The sequence below is a fragment of the Nothobranchius furzeri genome, chromosome 14 (genome assembly GCF_043380555.1).
Source record: "Nothobranchius furzeri strain GRZ-AD chromosome 14, NfurGRZ-RIMD1, whole genome shotgun sequence".
Taxonomy (NCBI): domain Eukaryota; kingdom Metazoa; phylum Chordata; class Actinopteri; order Cyprinodontiformes; family Nothobranchiidae; genus Nothobranchius; species Nothobranchius furzeri.
Genome location: NC_091754.1, coordinates 29621751 through 29644700, shown reverse-complemented (window position 1 = coordinate 29644700; position 22950 = coordinate 29621751). Strand labels below are relative to the sequence as shown.

General features: G+C 43.5%; 1 long non-coding RNA gene across 1 annotated transcript; it reads left to right on the top strand.

Moving 5' to 3' along the window:
* Window positions 1-12055: 12055 nt before the first annotated feature.
* LOC139062760 (uncharacterized) lies at window positions 12056-12857 on the top strand. The gene is made up of 2 exons (XR_011516308.1): window positions 12056-12435; window positions 12506-12857. It is a non-coding gene; the product is annotated as an uncharacterized lncRNA (long non-coding RNA).
* Window positions 12858-22950: the final 10093 nt, after the last annotated feature.

Below are 22950 nucleotides of genomic sequence, written 5' to 3'. Positions count from 1 at the left end.
TCTGGTGCCTATAAATGAAAAATGAATGAAAATTAAATTGGGAGTTTTTACTTCATATTTTAGAAATTAAAATGACGGGGACATTTTTATGACGTCTTTTTAAACGAAATTTTCTAGCGCGACCTGCCTGCTTCACTTAAGTCACTGCTTATTAAGGTCCGTCCAAAATTACCGTGGCCCACCCAAAAATGAAAACCTGGCACCGCGCCTGTTATAAACCTCTGCAAATTGATGTTCTTCACTTTATCAAACTGAGAGTTTGTACAGCTAACGTCAAGATGTAAAATTATGAATTCAGTCGAGCTCTTCCCTCCCTCTCCTGTTTCTCCTTGAAACCCAACAGCCGATGTCGGGTTTAAGGAGAAACAGGAGAGGGAGGGGAATAAGGAGATGAGGCAAACAGAGTGAGTGCGACGTAGAGAAACCAGACTGGTGTGGAGGTGAGCAAAACGGCTGGAAAAGTGTGGGTGTTGAATCCCCCATATCCCCCACAGGTGCGATGCCCATGACCATGTCCCATGAGTGGTCCACTCCTTCGTCCCTGTTCATGGTCCTGGGTCCACGTCTCCTTTATTTTGCAGGCAGTGAGACTTTGTTGTTGTTAGCATGAAGCTAATAGTAATAGGAAATACAATTAATTTAAATAAAAGATAATGGATACCACCCATCTTTTAATGTAGCAACATCCAGCTGTGGTTAAACTGATGTACTGCTAAGTGTTCAGTGGTCAAGAACCCTTACCACCGTAAGGAAAAGACAATATGATTGATAATGTTGGACCTTTGTTCATTTTAGGTTCCTGGGATCAAATCTGAGCAGCTTGAAAACACGTAGAAATCCCAGATCCACCGTGACATTGTTGGTGTGCAGTGAAATTCACCGATGCAGCCACCTTATTTGAGACTTTGTCTTCTTTTCTCATCAGCCTGTTAAGAAAAAGTCTTCTCATCCCTAACCAGAGTCATGTTTGTGTCAGGCTGAGCTCCACTCAGAGAATGAATTAGTTATCAGCGTAGATAAGAGAACTCGATTCACTTACAATCAGCTCGCTGAAGCGTAGCCACAGCAGAAGAGGCTCAGTGGGGCATTTGTTCAGATAATCACAAGTTCACCTGGTGTTTGAGCTAGGTCCCCACATCAATGCCCCCAACTCACCCTTCAGAAGCAGGTAACCCCCCCCCCCCCCCCATTCCATTCATTCTCCTTTCATTCTTGGGAAAAAAACAGTCCCTTCATTCTCCCTCTCGTAAAACTAGCCTCAATTATGCATAAACTTGTCAATTTAGCCGTTCAAAGAGGAATGACATGGAATCCAGTGGAGAGGGCTGTCTGAAGACATATCTGTGACAGTGACAGCGGGGAACTTAATGCATGTCTTAGTGGCTGTCCTGTCTCTCACACCCACTCCCCATGTGACCCGTCCTCGCATTTGGATTATTAAACATATCTGACAGAACTTAGACCCAGCCAGCAACAACAACCAAGATGCCGTGATACACACCCCCGTTATATACTCTTACACCTGCCAGCTCTGCTGCATGCTGCTGGGCTTCGTCGTTAGTCGAGCTTGAATGAGGCCGCCTGCGAGACTTTCCTTGACCTCCAATTTTTCAACCAGCCCGATGAAAATCAAAAGTATCTGAACTCGAAGCTCTCGCTGTGCAGCCTTCAAAGCTGCACGCTTGTATTATTTTGCAGTTTATCTTGAATCAATATCTTTGGCTCTGAGCTTTATTACATTTACATCTTCTTCTGTTGAGTTTCCCTCCTGCATGTTTTAACTGAGGTTGAGAGAAAGACCACCCCAGCCCATGCCGTCTTGTTCTCTCTACCTTTCCGTGTATTTTCTCCCCTTTCATGTGAGTCCAGCTGTACCTTCTCTGTGAGACGATGTGAGTAAATGGTTCTGTCATGCCTCCTGAGTGGATTAAAGTGCCCTTCAATTACCTTCATCATTGACCTCATGAAGCTGGTTAACTGCAAAATCCTTAACCCCAAACACAGCCGTTGTGCTCTCTAATTCAGTCCAACACACACAGGGTGACAAACACACACTTTGTGCTCACAACATTATGAAAGGGGATGAGAATTGGCTGGAAAGAGCTATAAGGGGGAAAAAATAGGTTAAGGCTGAAATAATGCACTCTGGAAGTTTCCCTTTTTTCTGATTTTGGTGGAGATCAAAGCCCGGTTTCAGGTCTAATTAACCAAACGAATTCAGATCCCAGACCTTCTGGCTGCGGGTAAGGCCTTGGAGGGATCCCTCGCTGAAAATCCACATCAAATTTAAATAATTAATATGACACCTTGAGCTCCACAGAGAAAGAGGGGCTCCATGTTGGAGTTTAGAACAATGTCACTGCCAAGTGTAATGCTGTTTGTCTCCATGAAAATGGGCAGCGGAGAAGGCAGCCACCCCATTGTACTGCCTCCTTGGCGGATCCGGGGACTGCGCTCTCTTTTGTCATGCTAACAGAGAGCTTTAAGGGGCCGTTGGTAAAGAAGGCCCAGGGCCACGGCTCCATTCCTGGCTGGGCTTGTCTGTAGACAAGCTGGGCCTGGCTCTGGGGACTCAGAGCTGGGGTCATTTTATGGTTTTTAATCCTCTTAATCCCCGTTAGAAGGGGCTTGGTGGAGACAAATCTGCTCCCAGAGGTCCTTAGGATTCAAATGCTGTGCTTGAGCAACTGTATCAATTGATAACAACAATGGTGGAGGAGAGAGTGAGAAACAGAGGTGGACAGACGGGTGAAGAATAGAAAGAAAGATAGAAATCTACATCAGTGATATAGATTTTTATCTTTGCCCTCTGGTTATTAGCTCTCCTTCAACACTTTGCCTCTTAAAGTTTGCATCAAGGTGGAAAAACTGCTCTGGATCCAAGACACACACTTAACCTGTTGGTCTGAATCCTATGCTAATGACCCTTATGTTGTCCTGCTGTCTATAAGGAAATGCTGTTTTCATGTGTGGACAGCACAGCGGCCCGTTTTCCGAGAGGCTCCGGAGCCAGGGATAATCCAGAGGGTCCTATTCAAATTAATACACTCCTGTTAACCTCATCTTGGACAAGCTCTCTTCATTATCGCTCAATTAAAACTGCATATTTGAGCCGGTTTGGGCTGGGCAGCCCTGGGTCTGTCTGAGTTTAGCCACCAAACAGCTAATCCAGGAGGGAGTTGGGCCACAGACGGACATGCAAACCTTGACTCATCTGGACGAATGAGCTTAGAGTACACTAACTGGCTGACACATCTCAGAGATAGATTAATGGTTATTGTGCTTTAATGCCAGCCAGATGTCCAGCTCCAAAATGCATTCTTTTAGCTTTCTGTTTTCATGGCTGTCACCCTTAAACGCCAGGATAAGATTAAACCTAGTTGTTGGGCAGGAAAACAGTCAGACACCACTGAAAAAGCACTCAGATGCGGACAACATTCTAGCTTTTCCATCATTTCTCATTGAAAGAGTGTGACAGGAGATGGTTAGGTTGAGTCACAATTGCCCTTGGTTCACCAGAGGAACCCAAACATAGACTAGAATGCTCCTTTTTGAGATGAATGACACGAGACAATGTGAATTTGTGGCTAGCCGTTCTTGACAGCAGAAACCAAAGAGCTGAATGATGCACAGGAAAGGAAATTGCTGAAAGAGAGAGAAAAATGAATTAGGAATTATCCCGATCCTGAGTTTTCCTTTGCTTGTATTTGAAAACTTTCCTGCTCCTCTTCATGTACCTGAACCGACCCAGGGAGGTTTGTACCAGTCCTCTCGTCCTCAGCACCTCCTCTCTGGTTCTCTTCCTCACACTTGCCCACCAGATCTTTCCCTGATAATGCACCCGGAGTGGAGTATTGGACTGAGCACCTTTAGTGCTGAACCCTTGTGTGGGAACAGGCTAGCTGTTAGTGTTCTGCATATAGCCTGCAGCCAAAGACTGAGCAAAACAACAACCACCAGTCTGGCCTGTCTGCAGGATGCCAGGACTGCTTAGTGGTTGGCAGCCTCCAACACACCAGGGGTACACTGCTGTCATTCGCCAGGAAGAAACGGTTGAGATCCCAAATTCCTCAGACAGAGAACATATTACTCAGAATGAGGAGAGTAAATAACGCTTGTTGGACGAGAGTCTGCAGGCACTTTCCTAACAACTCTCATCTTGAAATAAGTTAAAATTCACACAATGAATAATTTCTCCTGCTCTTTCATGCACTTTTATTGAAGCAAAGAGATGGATTTAATATTTAATTCCTGCACATATATTTGTTGTAGTCTGTAAAAGTTGCACTAGAATGAAAGAAAACTACTGCCTGAAATGTTTAGTTTCTACTTCTAGACCAGGGGTCTGCAATTGAAGGCTCTGGGGCCACATCTGCAATGGCTCTTAATAACTGTGGCTAAAATAGTAAAACAAACAAACAAACAAACAAACAAACAAACAAACAAACAAACAAACAAACAAACAAATGTATTTAAATGTAGTAGTAATAAAAATACAGGTTTAAGCTGATGTTTTTGATGTATTAATTGCATGAGTTTCCATCACAGGATTACATCAAAAGTATATGAAATATTTTTAGGTCTATTTACATAATTGTTTTACATAATTTTCTGCAAAATTAACAACTCACAAAAAGCCCATTCTCTTCTTGTTTAAAGTTTTTTAACACCTTTATAATAGAAACACAATGGTAATTTTTCAAAAATGCCACCAAATCTTGTGCAGAAAAAAATGAGAGAAATTAGAGAAAAACAATTCAAAATATTTTTTTTAATCAAAAAGTTCTAAACAAGTTTCATTCCAGTGGACGGAGGGGAAAGACGGCTCCTTGGATTGTAAAAATTATGGACCCCTGTTCGAGACAAATAAAGCTTACATTAAAGATCTGTTTTATTTGTTTGTTTATGCATTTAGTAAATGTCCCCATTACAGAGTTTGCTGTGGTCTGTATACTTTCTCACCTTACACATAAAATACTGTGTGTGTGTGTGTGTGTGTGTGTGTGTGTGTGTGTGTGTGTGTGTGTGTGTGTGAAATACACTGTGGTGTAAAGCACACTCAATGGGACACATTCACTCAGTAAGTATAGTTTAAATATATCTCTTGTTACAATTGCAGGATCTCCAAAATGTCTAATTATGTAAAAAAGACATTTCCAAACCACCACATCATTATAGTATTAACACAACAAATTAGTGACTTTAAATATATTTCATTAAAACAAAAAATTTGGTTTTCCATTTCTTTGTGACAAGTTTGATGGAACTTGGTCACTAATTTAAAGGTGAAATATGGAAGACGAAGACCAAAGCGACATCTATTCTGTGGAGGTTGTAGTTGCAACAATAGAACAAGGATTTCCAGGATGTCAGTAACTTCCGAAACGTAATTTTTTTATTTGGGTCCATCTGTTGTAGTTTTCACCTAACCGCACTCTGGTTTTAGATATTTTATTGTCGCTCCTCTTCTGAGAAGAATAATGACATGTTCTGGGCTCAGAAGCAGCTGCGTGATTTGCCGAGTCCGCCGTTTTCTGCCAGCCTCGCCGTGCAACCAGACTGTTTGGCAACCCTCAATGGCGCCCTCTATTGGCCGGTAGATGTAAACATAAACCCAGTGTTGTGCCCATCAAAAGAAATATTAGATTAGTTTTTTATTAAAATATAGCTTTTATATGAAACACTGAACCTTCATTCTGCACACCTCTAAACGCCCAGTGGCGAGATTGTGTTTTAAACATTTGCTTTTTAATAAATTGTTCCATATTCAACCTTTAATTGTAAAAATAAAATCCTTTCATTTTAAGTGAAGCTGCATGTTAAACTGTACCATAAAGGACAACCATCATGGTATATACATCCTAATACTTTTTCAGAGCTCACAGGAAATGACTGGAAAAAAGGGATGTCAGTATTGAAACCTTTTGTAAAGTCAAGTCGTCTCACTGTGCTGCAAGGCTTAGCAATAAAATGCAAATGTTTTGCAAAGGAAATCCCAAAAGAGCTGCAAAGGACTATCCTTGAGGGAACTGCAAATTTTTTTAAAAATAATTTTGAACAAATTTCTAAAGTTTGCAGGAGAACCTTTCTCTCAGAATTGTTGCAGTATCATCTTGTCTGCAGCACACCTGTATGCATCTCACACCTGTCTCAAATATGGCCGGAAGCTAAAATGTGAATTAAACTGAATCATTGTAAGACGTTTTGTGACTAAATTGCAACGCAAAAACTTGCACGACTGCCACAGTTTGTTTGCAATTATATCATGCAGCTCTTGTTTGTACATTTAGTTGTACAAGTGTTGTGCATGTGTGTTATGCATGTGTTTCTCAGTAGACAAAAACTATTTAAGTGACAGTGTGTATTTTTTTGGCGACAGGGGGCAGTAGAGGCCTAAATCATAGCAAGCAAGCAGTATATTTGTGTTGGAGTAAGACCTTACCAACGGATGCCCATTAGGGTCAAAAAGCCCAGGGGAGTGCAAACTTTAGCTAAATAACAAGCACATCAGACTTCCTTTCATCACTGGCAACAAGTGAAGTGGTAAATGTTTAAAACAACATGAGGAAAGTTTTGTAACCATTTGTTACAAATCACTAAATGCATTTTGTCCTCATGGGCTCTCGTAGAATGAAACAGGGCACCTAATATAGTGTCGCCCAGAGACTTAGACCCACCCCCATGTATTTTGGACCTGATTTTTATGGTTATTTGTTACAAAGCTGGCAATATTTTTCAAACAACTGGGCATCATTTCATTAATTTTCAACAACATTTTGATGGATATTTCCAGAAATTAATGGTAAAAACTAAACATTGTCTCTTTAAACTTAGGTGCCACAAATAATCCTAAAATAAGAACAAAACCCCTGTTGTCCAGATTAAAAATTAAATTAAATTTACACAGTGAAATAACCTTTTCACCCAAATCAACTCACGGAGCTCAAATTCACATTCACTATCTGTTCATTTGACATTTAGTTAAGTTTCTCTAACACAAGAAGAAATGTTAGTAACACTTTATAATAAGTGCCCATTATTAAGCATTAGTTAATCATACCACACCACTTTATTTATATAGCGCTTTCAACACGGCATTACAACCATACAAAGCGCTGCACAAAAAACAAGCAAGAAAACACAAGTTAAAATAGTCAGGTAGATGGAAAATGTAAAAAGGAGCAAAAGAAATAAAAACAACAGACTATTAACAGTAAAAGCAAATAAAACCAGAATATAAAAACACAAAATTAAAATAGAATTGTCTAGGAGGGACAATGGATGAGCTAAGGAGTCATAATTAGTTAACAGCTTACTGTCACGGTTTGCCTCCCTCTGCTGTGAGTTTTGGTCAGAGCTGTGTTACAGGTGGGCGTGGTACTCATCACACCTGTTCGGAGTTCCACTAATCGGAGCCAGAGGGATTTAAGGAGCGATGGGACTCAACTCCAGCGCCAGTCGATACTCTCACATGGGTAGATTCTAGCCTTGTTACCTTTCCTGATCATACGTACTAAGCTAATGCGCTTATTTATCCTGTTCCAGTTTCCTGATCTGAATCACCTACCTGGTCTGGAGTTGTTTCTTCCCGTCTCGCCGCTCAAGGATCCTCAGGTCTTCGAACTCCTCGCCCGCCTGCCTGTCCACGCTCTGCACCATCCTCACCACTCCAACCTCTCCCAGTCCGCCTCTGCGCAGCTTCTGGTCTCTGATCGTAAGAACTCTCAGTCTCTCAGTCAGTTTCTCTTGGTTCTCTGGTTCCGGTCCCGCTCACCTCTCCTTTTATCTTTTATAGATTACGGTCCCGTCCCGTTCCTGTGTTTTCAGACGCAGCGCCCTTAGTTCTAAGTTTCTCCTTATTTCTATTATCTTTGTAAATAAAACACTTGTATTGTTATTCCCTTGTTCTGTCGTGATTCTTCATGTCCTGGGTGAAAGCACTTACCCACAGCATGACAGAATCGACTGGCCACACGAACACCCACATAGAAGAGTCACTTCCCGCCGCTTTAACAAACACTCTAGCCCAACATGAAGGTTCCATCCGTTCAGCTCTTGATCAGTTATCCGGCATTAATCAGCGCCTGTTTCAGCTCGACGCCGCTCTGCGACAGGTTAGCGACAGGCTTCCACCTCCTGCCGCCGCCTCCGTAGCTCCGCTCCCAGCTTCACTTCCGGGGGAGCAACACAGGGTCAGTTTCCGGGTTGCTGAGTCGCCTCAACCAGAAACTTTCTCCGGTGAACCAGGTAAATGCCGCTGTTTCTTATTACTATGCCAGTTGGCTTTTGAGAGATTCCCTGACACTTTTATTAATGATACTGTTAAGATATCTTACATCATCGGTTTATTAAGAGGCAAGGCTTTGCAATGGGCTGAAGCCAGGAGCCGGCAAGCCAGTTTTTTACTAGGACCGCTTCCAACATTCCTAGCGGAATTTAAACAGATTTTTGACCAGACCGAATCACCAGCGGAAATAGCAAAACAGGTATGGAGCCTCCAGCAAGGAAAACAGTCAGTTTTAGATTTTGCCATTAGTTGTCGCACACTCGCATCCATTTCCACGCTAGATGAACCGTCGCTTAGAGCCGCCTTTTCTCGTGCACTTAACGATAAAATCAAGGATCAATTAGCCTTTTGTCAAGAACCGGAGAACCTTGAGTCCCTGATCCAGCTAGCTGCCAATATTGAGAAACGCCTCAAAGAGAGACACAAGACACAGACTTTCCGACCTCCCTTTATGGATTCATCGCAGCACTTTCATCCACAACCCTCTTCTCCAGTGCATCAGGAGGAGTCAATGCAGATTGGGCGAGCACAGTTAACCCCGGAGGAGAAGGCTAGGCGCCGTTCCCTAGGCCTCTGCCTGTACTGTGGCCAGTCGGGTCACTTCCTGCCAAGCTGTCCAGTTTGACCAAAAACCAGAGCCCATCAGTAGGACCGGGATTACTGATGGGTGGAATTCATGGAACTCTTAATTCCTGGTGTGGCCTAACATGTACCATCTCTTTCCACCAACAGACTTTCTCTACCCAGGCACTTGTGGACTCAGGGTGCGAGAGGAGCGTTTTGGACCAGGCTGTAGTACACCAGCTCAACATCCCTACTATTCCTCTGTCTACCCCCATCCGCGCTTCTTCCCTGGATGGGTGTACCCTCACTACTATAACTCATCGTACTGTTCCCATAAACCTGCAAATTTCCGGTAACCATCGTGAGACTCTGAGTTTTTACATTTTTCCCTCTCCTCAGTCGCCCGTTGTGTTGGGTCATGAGTGGTTAGCCCTACACAATCCTCAGATTGACTGGAAAACCGGGTCAGTGACTGTTTGGAGCCCCCACTGTCTCTCCCACTGTCTCCTTTCTGCTCCTCTTTCCGCTCAGGTCACTAAGAACCCTCCTCTGGAACCACCTGACCTCACTGGAGTTCCGGCAGAATATCACGATCTGCAACAAGTTTTCAGCAAGGACCGAGCTTCTTCCTTACCACCTCATCGTCCATATGACTGTGGAATCGATCTAGTCCCGGAAGCCGTTCTTCCTACCAGTAAGCTCTATTCCCTGTCCAAACCCGAACAAGTCAGCATGTCTAACTACATTTCAGAATCCCTAGCTTCCGGCATCATACGTCCATCCACTTCGCCCCTGGGTGCGGGGTTTTTCTTTGTTTCTAAAAAAGATGGCTCACTCCATCCCTGCATTGACTACCGTGGTTTAAATCAGATCACTATAAAGAACAAATACCCGCTACCGTTGCTATCATCCACCTTCGAACCCATAAATGACGCCTCCATATTCACGAAACTAGATCTGCGTAATGCCTATCACTTAGTCAGAATCCGAGAGGGCGATGAGTGGAAAACGGCTTTTAAGACGCCGCTAGGACACTTCGAGTATCTGGTGATGCCGTTTGGGCTTACCAACGCCCCGGCTGTTTTTCAGTCCCTGGTTAACTCGGTGCTGGGAGACTTCATTAACAAGTTCGTAACGGTCTATCTAGATGACATCCTCATATTCTCAAGAAACCTGTCTGAACATCGCCAACATGTCCGTGCTGTCCTCCAACGCCTCCTCGAGAACCGTCTTTATGTTAAGGGTGAGAAGTGTGAATTTCACGTCCCTTCTGTCAAGTTCCTCGGGTTTGTGTTAGAGAACGGAAAGCTGAGAACCGATCCCGATAAGATTACTGCCGTCCAAACTTGGCCCACACCTACCACACGCAAGCAACTTCAGAGGTTCCTGGGTTTTGGTAATTTCTACCGCCGGTTCATTAAGGGTTACAGCCAGATAGCAGCGCCTTTAACCCGACTCACCTCCACCAAGATACCGTTTTCCTGGACTAAAGAGGCGGACCATGCTTTCCTCTCACTTAAGGAAAGCTTTGCCCAAGCACCCATACTCACTTGGCCGGATCCTTCCCGTCCGTTCACGCTGGAGGTGGACGCCTCGGACACTGGTGTTGGGGCAGTCTTGTCCCAAGTCTCCTCCACGGATCAGCGCCTTCATCCCTGCGCTTTCTATTCCTGTCGCTTTTCCCCAGCCGAGCAAAATTACGATGTCGGAGATCGTGAGCTATTGGCGGTTAAGAAGGCTTTGGAGGAATGGCGTCACTGGTTGGAGGGAGCAGAGCATCCGATAACCATCTGGACAGATCACAAAAACCTGGCTTACCTGAAGGAGGCCAAGAGACTGAATCCCCGCCAATCACGATGGTCTTTGTTTTTCTCCAGATTTAACTTCGTCATCTCTTACAGACCCGGCTCTAAGAATGTCAAACCTGACGCACTCTCCCGACAGTTTGCCTCTGACAGGGAGATGGAACCCACCACCATCTTGCCTGCTTCCTGTATAGTTGGTTCCATATCCTGGGACATTACCAACAAGGTCCTGGAGGCTCAGCAGCAGGAACCCGATCCAGGTACAGGTCCGCCTAATAAGATCTATGTTCCTACTAACACCCGTGGGGCTCTTATACATTGGGCCCACACCGCTAGGTTCTCTATCCACCCAGGCCTTGGGAGAACCATCAGTTTAATTAGAAGGACATTCTGGTGGCCTTCCCTGTACCGAGATGTGAAGGAGTACATCGCAGCCTGTCAGGTATGTGCCAGATTCAAGGCCAGTAATCAGCCTCCTCAAGGTCTCCTCCAGCCTTTGCCTATTCCCCATCGCCCATGGTCCCACATAGCTCTGGACTTTGTAACCGGTCTCCCCACGTCTAAAGGTTTCTCAGTCATTCTCACCATTGTTGACCGTTTTTCTAAAGCTTGTCATCTGGTTCCACTGAAATCACTTCCCTCATCCACCGAGACAGCCAACCTCCTCATCAAGCATCTCTTCCGCCTTCATGGACTTCCCAGCGAGATCCTATCTGACCGTGGCCCCCAGTTCATCTCCCGTGTGTGGTCTGACTTCGCTACTCACCTGGGGGCTAAGGTTTGCCTCACGTCCGGTTTCCACCCGCAAACAAACGGCCAGGTGGAGCGCATGAATCAGGAGCTGGAGGCCATGCTTCGTTGTATCTGCGCTTCCAATCCTGCCGGATGGAGCTCACAGCTTGCATGGGTGGAGTATGCGCATAATTCCCACACGTCATCATCCACAGGTCAGTCCCCGTTTGAAGTGTCATTGGGATATCAACCCCCTCTGTTTCCCTCCGACTCTGCTTCCTCCACATCAGTTCCCCAGTTTTTGCGCCGGGCCCGTCGCACTTGGACTCAGACGCGGGCGGCGCTCCAACGGACTGCTGAGCGCAACCGCCGGATCGCAGACCGTCATAGACGTCCGGCGCCCGCTTACACGCAGGGCCAGATGGTCTGGCTCTCCTCCCGGGACATCAAGCTGCATGGCTGCAACAGGAAATTCTCTCCTCGCTTCCTGGGTCCTTTCCCTGTGGCCGAAGTCCTGGGTCCTGTCTCTGTCCGGTTGGACCTTCCTCCTTCCATGAAGGTCCACCCGGTCTTCCACGTTTCTCTCCTCAAGCCGGTGGTGTCCAGCCCTTTGTGTCCTCCTGCCGCTCCTCCTCCACCCGTTCGTCTCGCCGACGGGGGTCTCTGCTACCGGGTGCGCCGGATCCTGGATGTTCGACCGCGGGGTCGCGGCCGGCAGTTCCTGGTGGATTGGGAGGGGTACGGCCCCGAACATCGGCAGTGGATTCCTGGTTTGTGGATTGAGGACGTCTCCCTGATCAGGGATTTCGAGGCCTCCCATGGTTCCTCCTCCTCCGCCTCCTCCTCCTCTGCTGGGCCGCCGGGTGGCGTCCCTTGAGGGGGGGGCACTGTCACGATTTGCCTCCCTCTGCTGTGAGTTTTGGTCAGAGCTGTGTTACAGGTGGGCGTGGTACTCATCACACCTGTTCGGAGTTCCACTAATCGGAGCCAGAGGGATTTAAGGAGCGATGGGACTCAACTCCAGCGCCAGTCGATACTCTCACATGGGTAGATTCTAGCCTTGTTACCTTTCCTGATCATACGTACTAAGCTAATGAGCTTATTTATCCTGTTCCAGTTTCCTGATCTGAATCACCTACCTGGTCTGGAGTTGTTTCTTCCCGTCTCGTCGCTCAAGGATCCTCAGGTCTTCGAACTCCTCGCCCGCCTGCCTGTCCACGCTCTGCACCATCCTCACCACTCCAACCTCTCCCAGTCCGCCTCCGCGCAGCTTCTGGTCTCTGATCGTAAGAACTCTCAGTCTCTCAGTCAGTTTCTCTTGGTTCTCTGGTTCCGGTCCCGCTCACCTCTCCTTTTATCTTTTATAGATTACGGTCCCGTCCCGTTCCTGTGTTTTCAGACGCAGCGCCCTTAGTTCTAAGTTTCTCCTTATTTCTATTATCTTTGTAAATAAAACACTTGTATTGTTATTCCCTTGTTCTGTCGTGATTCTTCATGTCCTGGGTGAAAGCACTTACCCACAGCATGACACTTACAAGCACCACTATAAGGGCTTTATTTAGATGAAGAAGCTACTGTTTCATGTTGTGAACCATTTACCTTTACCAATGAGTTTGCATACCGTTTTACATCATTTAATCAATGACTTATAGATCATGAAACATCATGAATAAAAAGTGTGACACAGTAGCGTCTTCACCTTGAATAAAGCCTTTATAGTGGTGCTTGTAAGCTGTTAAGTAATTATGATAATATGTTTGTAGATGTTTTAGAAATGATTAACCATTAACCAATGTTTTACTGATGATTAACTAATGCTTAATAGTGTGCACTTCTTATAAAGTGTTACCAATGTATTTGTTGTATTGTGAAAAACAATGGCATCATTTGTGACTCTGGTCCTGTTTCACACTCTGTGCTGTTCTCCTGTCACCGGAACCTAAAGCCCTAACTCTGCTCGCTTTGATCACATTTGCATTCACCACCCTCGTGGTTCTTCAGCCTTTGAGAAAGACAATCACAGCCAAGGACACGGTGTAATGAGCGTAGTGTGTGCTCACGTGGATGGAGCGAGTTATAAACCCGAGTTCACGTAATTCTTACCAAGAGAGCAGCTGAGAGTGAAAAGGCGTGTTGGTGTATGTATATTGATGTGTATTTGCGTGTGTGCTGACAGCCTTTGAGCCAGTTCTCGCCTTCACTAAAAAAAAACGCTTCGGGCACAAAGCAGCCTCAACCCCCCTACCTCCCTCTGCTCCTGAGCACAGGCCCTGCTCTCGCTTCCTGACAGGAGCTGAAGGTAAGCACCAAAGACATCCTGACACACGTGCATAAAAGCACTTTTAATGCGGGGGAAATGGACCGCTTTGCCGTGTACAAATAACAGCAACGTGTCAACAGAATGTGAGAAGTCCGACAGGAGGCAACAACACAAGCCAGGTTCAAATGATATTTCAGCAAACAAAACATGTGCGTCAACCACCAAAGGCCTTTAGCTTGTCTGCCTCCATCTTCACTCGGCTGTGAGTTTTGTCTGAGTATCAAAACATGCCTTTGCTCCTGCGTTCAATCATGGGATAACACATAAGAATGAAGAGAAAACACAGAGGAAGAATGAATGAAATAAAGAGGATTTAGAAAACAATTATTTGCCTAAAACACTGAGAGTCTTCACCTAAAACTGTCAATGTTTAGCCTCAAAGGCTAAATCCCCTCTATGACACTCAAAACAGCTGCTGGAGTTTATTCACAGTAAACAGACGTTGTATTTCTTGTTATGACCAGTGATTTGTTACCATTACTGATAAAAACTACGTATCACTTCCTAATCAGAAACTACTCCAGTCATCCACATTTCACCTTGAATATTACAGATGTTTTCTCATCAATTATTACACATCTGTCATATTTGCTTCAGACGGTTGTTTCAACAGAATTATAAATACATTCCTTAACCCGTGGATGCACCTGGGCTCCGAGCAAGCCCCCACAATTCGGGTCTGGAAGTGAGGCCAATGCGGAAGTGAAATAAATTGCAGTTCCACCCTCATCCACTGGGGGCTGGTGTCAGAAGCAAGCAAATCCTCATTGACTCCCATGTTAAAAATATCAATTTCACAGCAGAAATAAACATGTTTACAGCCTGGTTCCAAAACATGTTTTTGATTCAATAGATCTAGTTTATACTCATGACAACTCTGAGGGGGGTGAATTTTTTTGTCACTCTTCTGTTTAAGTGTATTAAAAGCCTAAAATTCTGACTAATTAATGAGCATCAGACCCACGTGACCACAGAGCTAGCTCCGTGGAAAGGCCTCAGTCGCCTCAGTCTGTGCCTCGGTCTTGCCTGAAAACCGTTCCGCGATTTTTAGTCTATGAACTGAAACCATCAGAGAGAGGTGCATTTGGAAGTAATCCTTGAATTATTGGTGGTTGGCCAGTTGGAGAAGGGAGCATTCCTAGGCATGAGGTTGGGTTGTGAGTTGTTGGATAAATGGAAGAGGGAAATGATGAATCAGAAAGTGACACGTGTAGCATGACATAAACATAAGAAAATAATTCGACAGTCTTTACAAACGTGATGTGATGGAGGTTGAAAGACAGACAGAGTTTAAACTGTGTTGAAACAAGTTACTGAAGGTGAGACATTTGATAAATGTAATCTAGTTAAACTTACTTCTGAGATTAACAAACGCATTGGAGCTGTGAAGAGAGCAAAAATTTTGCATGATGGATCATTGTTGATTATCTGCAACAGTATGGAAGAGAAGAAAAAAGTGCTCAGAATGGATACAATTGCGGGGAAAAAGTGACTGGGAAGGAGATGGAGAGTAAAAGGTTTGTGAATGGGGTTATTTTAGGAATCGCACCTGAGATTTGATGTGATGAAATAAAAACCAATCTAAAGGGAGGTAAAGTTGTAGTTGTGATACGGTTGAAAGCGACGAGGGATGGAAAAAGAGTTGACAGTTTTTCTGTCATGATTATACTTTTCCATTTTTTTTCGTTCCATTTATTTGATAGAGCACATTTAAAAACAGCATGTGAGCTGACCAAAGTGCTGTACAGGGGTAATAACATATAAGGTTAAAAGAATAATATAAAAGAATCGAACAACTAGAGCATAGCACAAAGAAGCAAATAAGAGAAGTCAGTAAAATAGGTAAAATAATAGAGTAAATGCACCTAGATAAAATAGCTAGGCAGTAAAAGCAAGGGAATAAAAGTAAGTCTTTAAGCGAGACTTAAAAACCCCAATGGAGGGGGAGAGTCTGATATCCAACGGGAGATCATTCCAGAGTTTAGGAGCGCAGACAAAGAAAGTTCGTTCACCACGGGTTTTGCAGCGTAGACGGGGAATCTGTAGTAGGTGTAGGTCACCTGAATGGAGAGTCCTGCCCGGCATATAAGGAGTGAGTAACTCGGCTATGTAAGGTGGTGCTAAACCATTCAAGGCCTTAAAAACAAACAATAAAATTTTAAAACGTTTGCGATAGTGCACAGGAAGCCAGTGAAGTCTTGCTAAAATTGGAGTGATGTGTTGCCCACGGCCCGTATTAGTCAGAAATCTTGCTGTCGCATTCTGTATCACCTGAAAGCGGGATAATGCGGCTTTTGAAATACCAAACAGAATTGCATTGGAGTAATCCAACCTTGAGGTTATGAAACATATGCTTATTAATACAACCCCTGCGTGTTGAGCTTTCCCTTCAGGTAACCCTGGATGGGAAAATGAAAATACCTAACATTTTATAGAATGATTGTCTCAAGGTGGCACCGATTCAGAATGGGTTTTAGTTTGGAAAGACGTTTCAACTGATAAAAACATGATTTAACCACGTGATTAACGTGAGGGTCCATTTTTAGAGCTGCATCCATTTTAATTCCAAGATTAACAATTGTTTGACTAATTTTAAAAGGAAGAGCAGAAACATCAGGAGTGGAGGAAGACGAGCCATTAGGAGTAAAAACAATAAACTCTGTCTTAAAATCATTCAGCAGCAGAAAATTTGCTGCCAGCCAGTCTTTAACCTCACTCGGGCAATCAAGGAGCGGCTGGATGGAGGTAAAAGTCTTCAAGGGAACGTAAATCTGGCAGTCGTCCGCATAAAGATGAAAGTTAATGTTGAACTTCCTAAAGATCAGTCCCAGTGGAAGAATATAAATGATAAATAAAAAAGGGGCCGAGAATAGACCCCTGTGGCACACCCCAAGGAAGAGCAGCAGAGGGAGATGATCAATCGTCCATCCTAACTCTTATAGACCTGTTGTAGAAATAGGAGCGGAACCAGTCAAGCGCAGATCCCTTAATGCCGACCAAATTCTCAAGGCGGGACAATAAAATGTCATGGTCAGCCGTGTCCAATGCTAATGAGAGGTCCAACATCACCAACAACATGGAAACCGGAATCAGTGGCTAAAATAATATCATTAAAAACGCTGATGTGAGCAAATTCTGTGCTGTGATATTGTCTAAAACCAGACTGAAATTTATCCAAGACCCCAAAATTGTTCAGATGGGGCATAATGGGCCTTTTTCAACACTTTTGACAAGAAGGGAGCTTTGAAATTGGGTGAAATTTCCCGAGGACAGTTGGGTCTATGCCAGATTTTTTCAGTAGTGGTTGAAGCACTCATGTTTAAAAACGGAGGGTATAATTCCTGAAACAAGGCTGGAGTTAATAATGTTGAGCACATAAGGGGCTACCACTGGAAGAACCTCCCAGAAAAGTCTGGCTGGTACAATGCCATCAGGACATCCTGATGGCTTCGTGGAAGATATTAATCTCTCCAGGTCAGGCAGTGTGATCGGCTCAAAATGGTCAAAGCATCCAGTACAAACAGTTCCAAGAAAGAAGCACAAAATCTCTCTGCTGTAGCTGGGGTAATAACCCGTGTCTGGCGCAGCACCACAGGCCTTTTACCAAAGCTCACCGGCAAACCAGGACTCTGTAATACAAAAAATGTCCAGGTCTTTATCAGAGAAATAATCCTTCAGGATAGCGTTTTTTTTCCAATGGAGCAGAGCAAGCTTAACGCGAGTCAGAGTAGGAGAGAGCTGCAGATCCAAAGTGGAGGCGGAAAGGTGGCCAGCACAAGCGCCCAGGTTTGCATGGTTGACCCCGCGTCTCCATAGATGCAGGAAGGGGCGACGCGCTGGAGCTGCCTCCTCTGTGCAAACGATCCAATGCACAGATGGAGAATCAGCAAGGGGAGAATGGAGCATGGCAGCCGGCCAGGTCCGGATAGACCCCTGGGAAATCGCCATGGCAACTCGAGCCCGGACACAGTGGCCCCCGCGCTTTCCGCGGCATCTTTTCCGAAGCCAGAATGGGCGTGGCAGCCTCCACAGGTAAGCAGGAATACCTGATAGCAGTGGTTGAAACAGTTTCTGATGATCAGTGGCTTTGGTTGCTGCATAGTCCACAGGTAAACGAAGCTTCAAAAGGGTGAGTCAGTCATACACCAGGATGAGTTGACACCATTCTCTAGAATACTAGAAAACAGGAAAAACAGGAGAAGTAGAGAGAGCAGACGGCAGGCCGAGCACCTTGGCGCCATCTTGAATCTTGTCACCAACTTGTTGAGAAAGTTCTTCCAGATAAAGTCTACATTGGATTTATGAGTTATGATGTTCGCCAATACATTCCTCCTCCGTTACGCTGTTTCAAATGTCAAAAGTTTGGACATGTTGCGACTATATGTAAAGGGAAGCTGCACTGTGGAAGATGTGCTGGAGAGCACGAATAAGGCAAAAGTGAAGAAGGGGCAAAAGTCAAATGCTGCAGTTGGGGAGGAGAGCATAGTTCTGCGTATGGGGGTTGCTATGTATCAAAAAGGGCAGCCGAAGTGCAGAAAATAAAAGTTGTAGAGGGAGTTTCATGCAGAAGCTGTAAAAAGTTCCCTGTACTAGCACCAAAAACAAGTACTGGAGGGATGGGTAGTAGTTTACTACATCACAGTAGTAGTAAAATAAATGAAAACACATTGTTGCTGGAGAAAAGGTCCTTTTTAATGTATTTGGTGGATGTGGTAAACTGCAGCACAAGCAAAAGGAAACACTAAAAGAATTAAAATTATTGTGAGGGCTGCCGAACGATGTCTTGGGATTACAAATATTGGATGTTAATTATATTACAATGGAATGCTAGGAGTCTGATTAGTAATGGACAGGAGTTTAAGAAATATGTTTCAGACTTGGTGGAGAAGCCTCATGTAATCTGTGTTCAAGAGACATGGCTTAAACCACAGTTGGATTTTATTATTCCAGAATATACATCAATAAGAAATGATAGATGTCAAAGACTAGGAGGAGGAGTTGTTACTTTTGTGAGATGTGGGTTGGGATTTAAAATAGAAAGGATAGGAAAAGATGATGAATCAATTGCTGTGAGAATATGGACTGGTATTGATCAAATTTTGATTGTTAATTTTTATTATCCTGGAGGTAAGTTAAGTGTTAATTTATTGGAAACCATATGTGCACAGGACAGAGGAAAGGTTGTTTGGTGTGGTGATTTTAATTCACATAGTGGAATCTGGGGAGTTCAAATTCAGATTTAAATGGAATTGTGTTAGAAGAATTCATTGAAAGTAATTCACTGGTTTGTTTAAATGATGGAAGTGGCACACAGTATAATTGTAGAAATAATACAGGGAGTGTTTTAGACTTGCCTTTTGTTTCTAGTACAATGGTGAGTAGATTTACATGGGAAGTAAGAAGGAACTGTCTTTTGGGAAGTGATCATTTTCCTATTTTTATTAATGGGGGAATTGGGATTAATGTATTAAAAGAGATTGTTATGTCGAAGTGGAATTTACATGGAGCAAACTGGGAGAATTTTACAATAGTTATGAGAAATCTGTGTGTTGAATTAAATGATATAGAATTTTTAGATGTTGAAATATTTAATGAGGAAATTGTTAGGGCTATTACGAGAGCAGCAGAGGTCTCTATTCCTAAGGTAGTAGGGAGAGGAAATAAAAGGAGTGTACCATGGTGGAATAAAAACAAAAGTTTTTGCATGGAGTCTTTGAATAACTATAAGAAAACTCAAGCTATAGTACAGAAAACAATTAGAGAAGCAAAAAGGTTATGTTGGAGGAAATATTGTAATAACATTGGGCGAGAAACAAAATGATCAGAAATATGGGGTACTATTAGAAAAATGAATGGTATTAGAAAGAATAATATATTGGTTTTACAAAGTGACGGTGCAACGGCCGTTGAGAATGATGAAAAGGCTGAGATGTTTGTGAATTATTTTGTTAAAGTACATAGCTCAGGAAATCTTACAAATCTTACATTTATTTTTTTTACATAAGATTTTATAAAATAACAGGACACAAAGTGTCGGTACATAAAAAAAACATAAAATAATAAAAGGGGCCCAGAGAGCTGCAGAGTGAGTGGAACACTGAGTTGTGAAGGAAGAACAGAGTTGTCAACAGTGTTATGGCTATAGAGAAATTATATCAACAACACATTAGCTATAACAGTCAGGGATGTGTTTATCCTGTTTTCCTGAAAATAAATCTGTCCTAAAGGCAAAATTCAAAAGCAGCGAGACCCACCTGGAAGTCTTTCACTGCTTTTGGAGCTGGCCGTTAAGACAATCGGCAATATTAGTTAAAAAATATAATTTCCCCTCTTTGTGAAATGAACGTTGTCTAACAAAAATATCCCTGGACTGTCATGTCTGATGTGAGGATGCACAACAACAGCACCATTTAAGCTAGAAATAAATGTAGCCATAACACTGCTGACAAACCTCCTGGCCTCCTCAATTTGAGCAGGTTTTACACCTGCCCTCCACCTACACCTTTGGGTGATGGATGACATGATGATCATCATATGAAGGTGTAGAAGGTGAAGCCGGTGCAGGTCCTCCTTCATCATGTTGACCAGCTTCGCATGGCAGACCACCCATGCCATTGCCGCCACAGTGGATGTGAAGGACATCAGGAGCTGCTCTTCCTCGCAGGGAGTGGAAAAAGAAAGGGAGAAGGTCTTTCCACCTCAGTCCGCCCCAACCGAACTAGGAGACATGGACGTCAGGGAGGCCAAGGTTGTCTCAGAGGGTCTCTGCAGCTCTCTGGGCACCACACCTCACGTAGCTGTCACCAATGATCCAAATGGCTATGGAGAAAAAAAAAACAGGTTTGGCCTAGCTGTTTAAAGTACAAAACCATTCATGAAGTGGTCAAGACAGATACTTGGTACTTACACTTGCTGCTTTGTGTAGCCGACGTTGAAGACACACAGGCTGCAATGGTGGTCTTTTAACAGACCTAAGAAAAAAATGTAATAAAAGAATGAAACTTAAAAACTCCCAGACCTCATTTCATGATTGCAAATCAGCTATGGCTTATTTATTGTTTGGATCACAGTGAGTTACACTAATTCTAACATATTTTTAGTTCTATTATACATACATACTTTTGAATTATTATTTTCACATGACTGTTATCAGGCTCTCTTGTTCTGGTTCTCATGATAATTCTGTTTCTTCCAGTAAGTTATCTTGTGCTTACTTCATCTGTATAATGTCTCTTTACTTTTGGTGAATTGTACTGAGTCCAGAATAAAGGCTACTTGGCTTTACAAGACGCAAACTAGTGTTACGTTTTATAAATATATGAAATGTATTGAGTGACTTAGCTTGCTAATTTATCTCAAATACAAATAACTACATTAAAAATATTGAAAACTTGCTCAAAGCAAAATATATTTTCATTAAGGAAATAACTTATAAACTTACCGATTTAATACCCTTTTATTCACAGAAAGATAGTTTTCATTAAGAAGCGCTGCAAACCTCCACACAAACTCCATGTGAGCTTCAGGTCGCTGGTGTTCCACAGAGTTAGCTCCGGTTGTAGCTAGATAGCTACCTCCAATAGCTTAGCTCCCACCTCCGCGTTAGCTTTGGGTTAGCTTCAGGTTAGTTTGTAGCTACATTAGCTTCAGTTCGACCGGGTGTCGTCATTTGATCCCAGCCTTACAGCCCCACCCTCAGCTCCACCTCTCTTCCCTTTTGTGGAATTGTCTGGGCTTGATGGAACCTGTGACACGGTCAAAATGGCGGTGGTGGCCACCTCCCATTTTGCCTCAAAAACTTATTATCTGTGGAAACCCATTGTCCATATATATATATATATATATATATATATATATATATATATATATATATATATATATATATATATATATATATATATATATATATATATATATGTTGATAGCTCCGATGTGTTTCTGCTGTGGGTGATGTTTATGCTGGGAAATAACTAGAGGATATTAAGAAAGAAAGAAAGAAAGAAAGAAAGAAAACGATCTTCTACATAGCGGCTCTCAAGATAAAAATCACGAGGAGCTTCACAATAACAAAACATTTAAAATACAAAAAATATTTAAAAATATGTAAAAAAAAATATGGTTCAAATGAGAAAAAAACATGTAAGAAAAGGGAAAGGCGGAATAAGTAGAAAGAGCAGATTAACGAGAGGGTGGTGATGAAGGTCACACCAAAGCCTGAACAGGTGAGTTTTCAGCTGCTTTTTAAAGGAGACCACTGAGTCCACTGATCTCAGGCTCAGGGGGAGAGAGGTCCAGAGTCTAGGGGCCACAGCAGCAAATGATCTGTCAACTTTGGTCTTTAGCCTGGTGCGTTGCACAACCAGTAGGCTTTGATCACTGGACCTCAGGGACCTGCTGGGGGTGTAGGGACTAAGAAGATCACCAATGTAAGACGGTGCTTGTCCATGTAAGGCCCTATAGACCAGAACCAGGATCTTGAAATGAACCCTGAAGTTGACTGGCAGCCAGTGAAGCTGGAGGAGAAGCTGGGTGATGTGGGTGTGTTTGGAGGACTTGGTCAGAAGCCGAGCCCAGGCATTCTGAACCACCTGTGGACGGTTCTGGGAGGTTCTGCTCAGACACGTGAAAAGAGAGTTACAGTAGTCTAAGCGTGGCAAAAAGGCGGTGCAGAACGGCACCACTTCAAATAGAATTCATTATAGGCTATGGAGTGTAACAGACCAGCCGCGATGCGGCAATCTTCAGAAGCGGCCCAGAAGCTGCATCGTTTTTTCTGTGAGCTGCTTTTCTGCCAATTACTGCAATCGACGTAAGGCTAGGCAGGAAATCACACATGGTTTCAGATTAAAATCCCTGGTAATTTTCAAAATAAAAGTATTGCAGTGTGCATGAAGCAGGGACCTGACCAGACACCAGAAGCACTAATTATAGAGAGCATGCTGGGATCTATCGACTGAAAAGATGAGGGTAAGATGTCGAGGGGGCATGCAGAGGTATTCATATAGTCAACTAGTTTGGTTATCTCAGGCAAAGAAACAGGAGCAAAGCTGTCTAGGATGACGGTTCGGGTTGGAGTCGGGAGAGGCAGAGATAAAGCTGAGAGAGAGAAGCTAGATGTTACAAACTTTATTCGTAAAATCATCATGAAGTGTCACTTGACATTTAACAGAATCCTAAATCACAGATTGATTTCATAAAGCTGTTGCTTATGTCACAGCTGCATATTAGTTCACTCTTCCTGG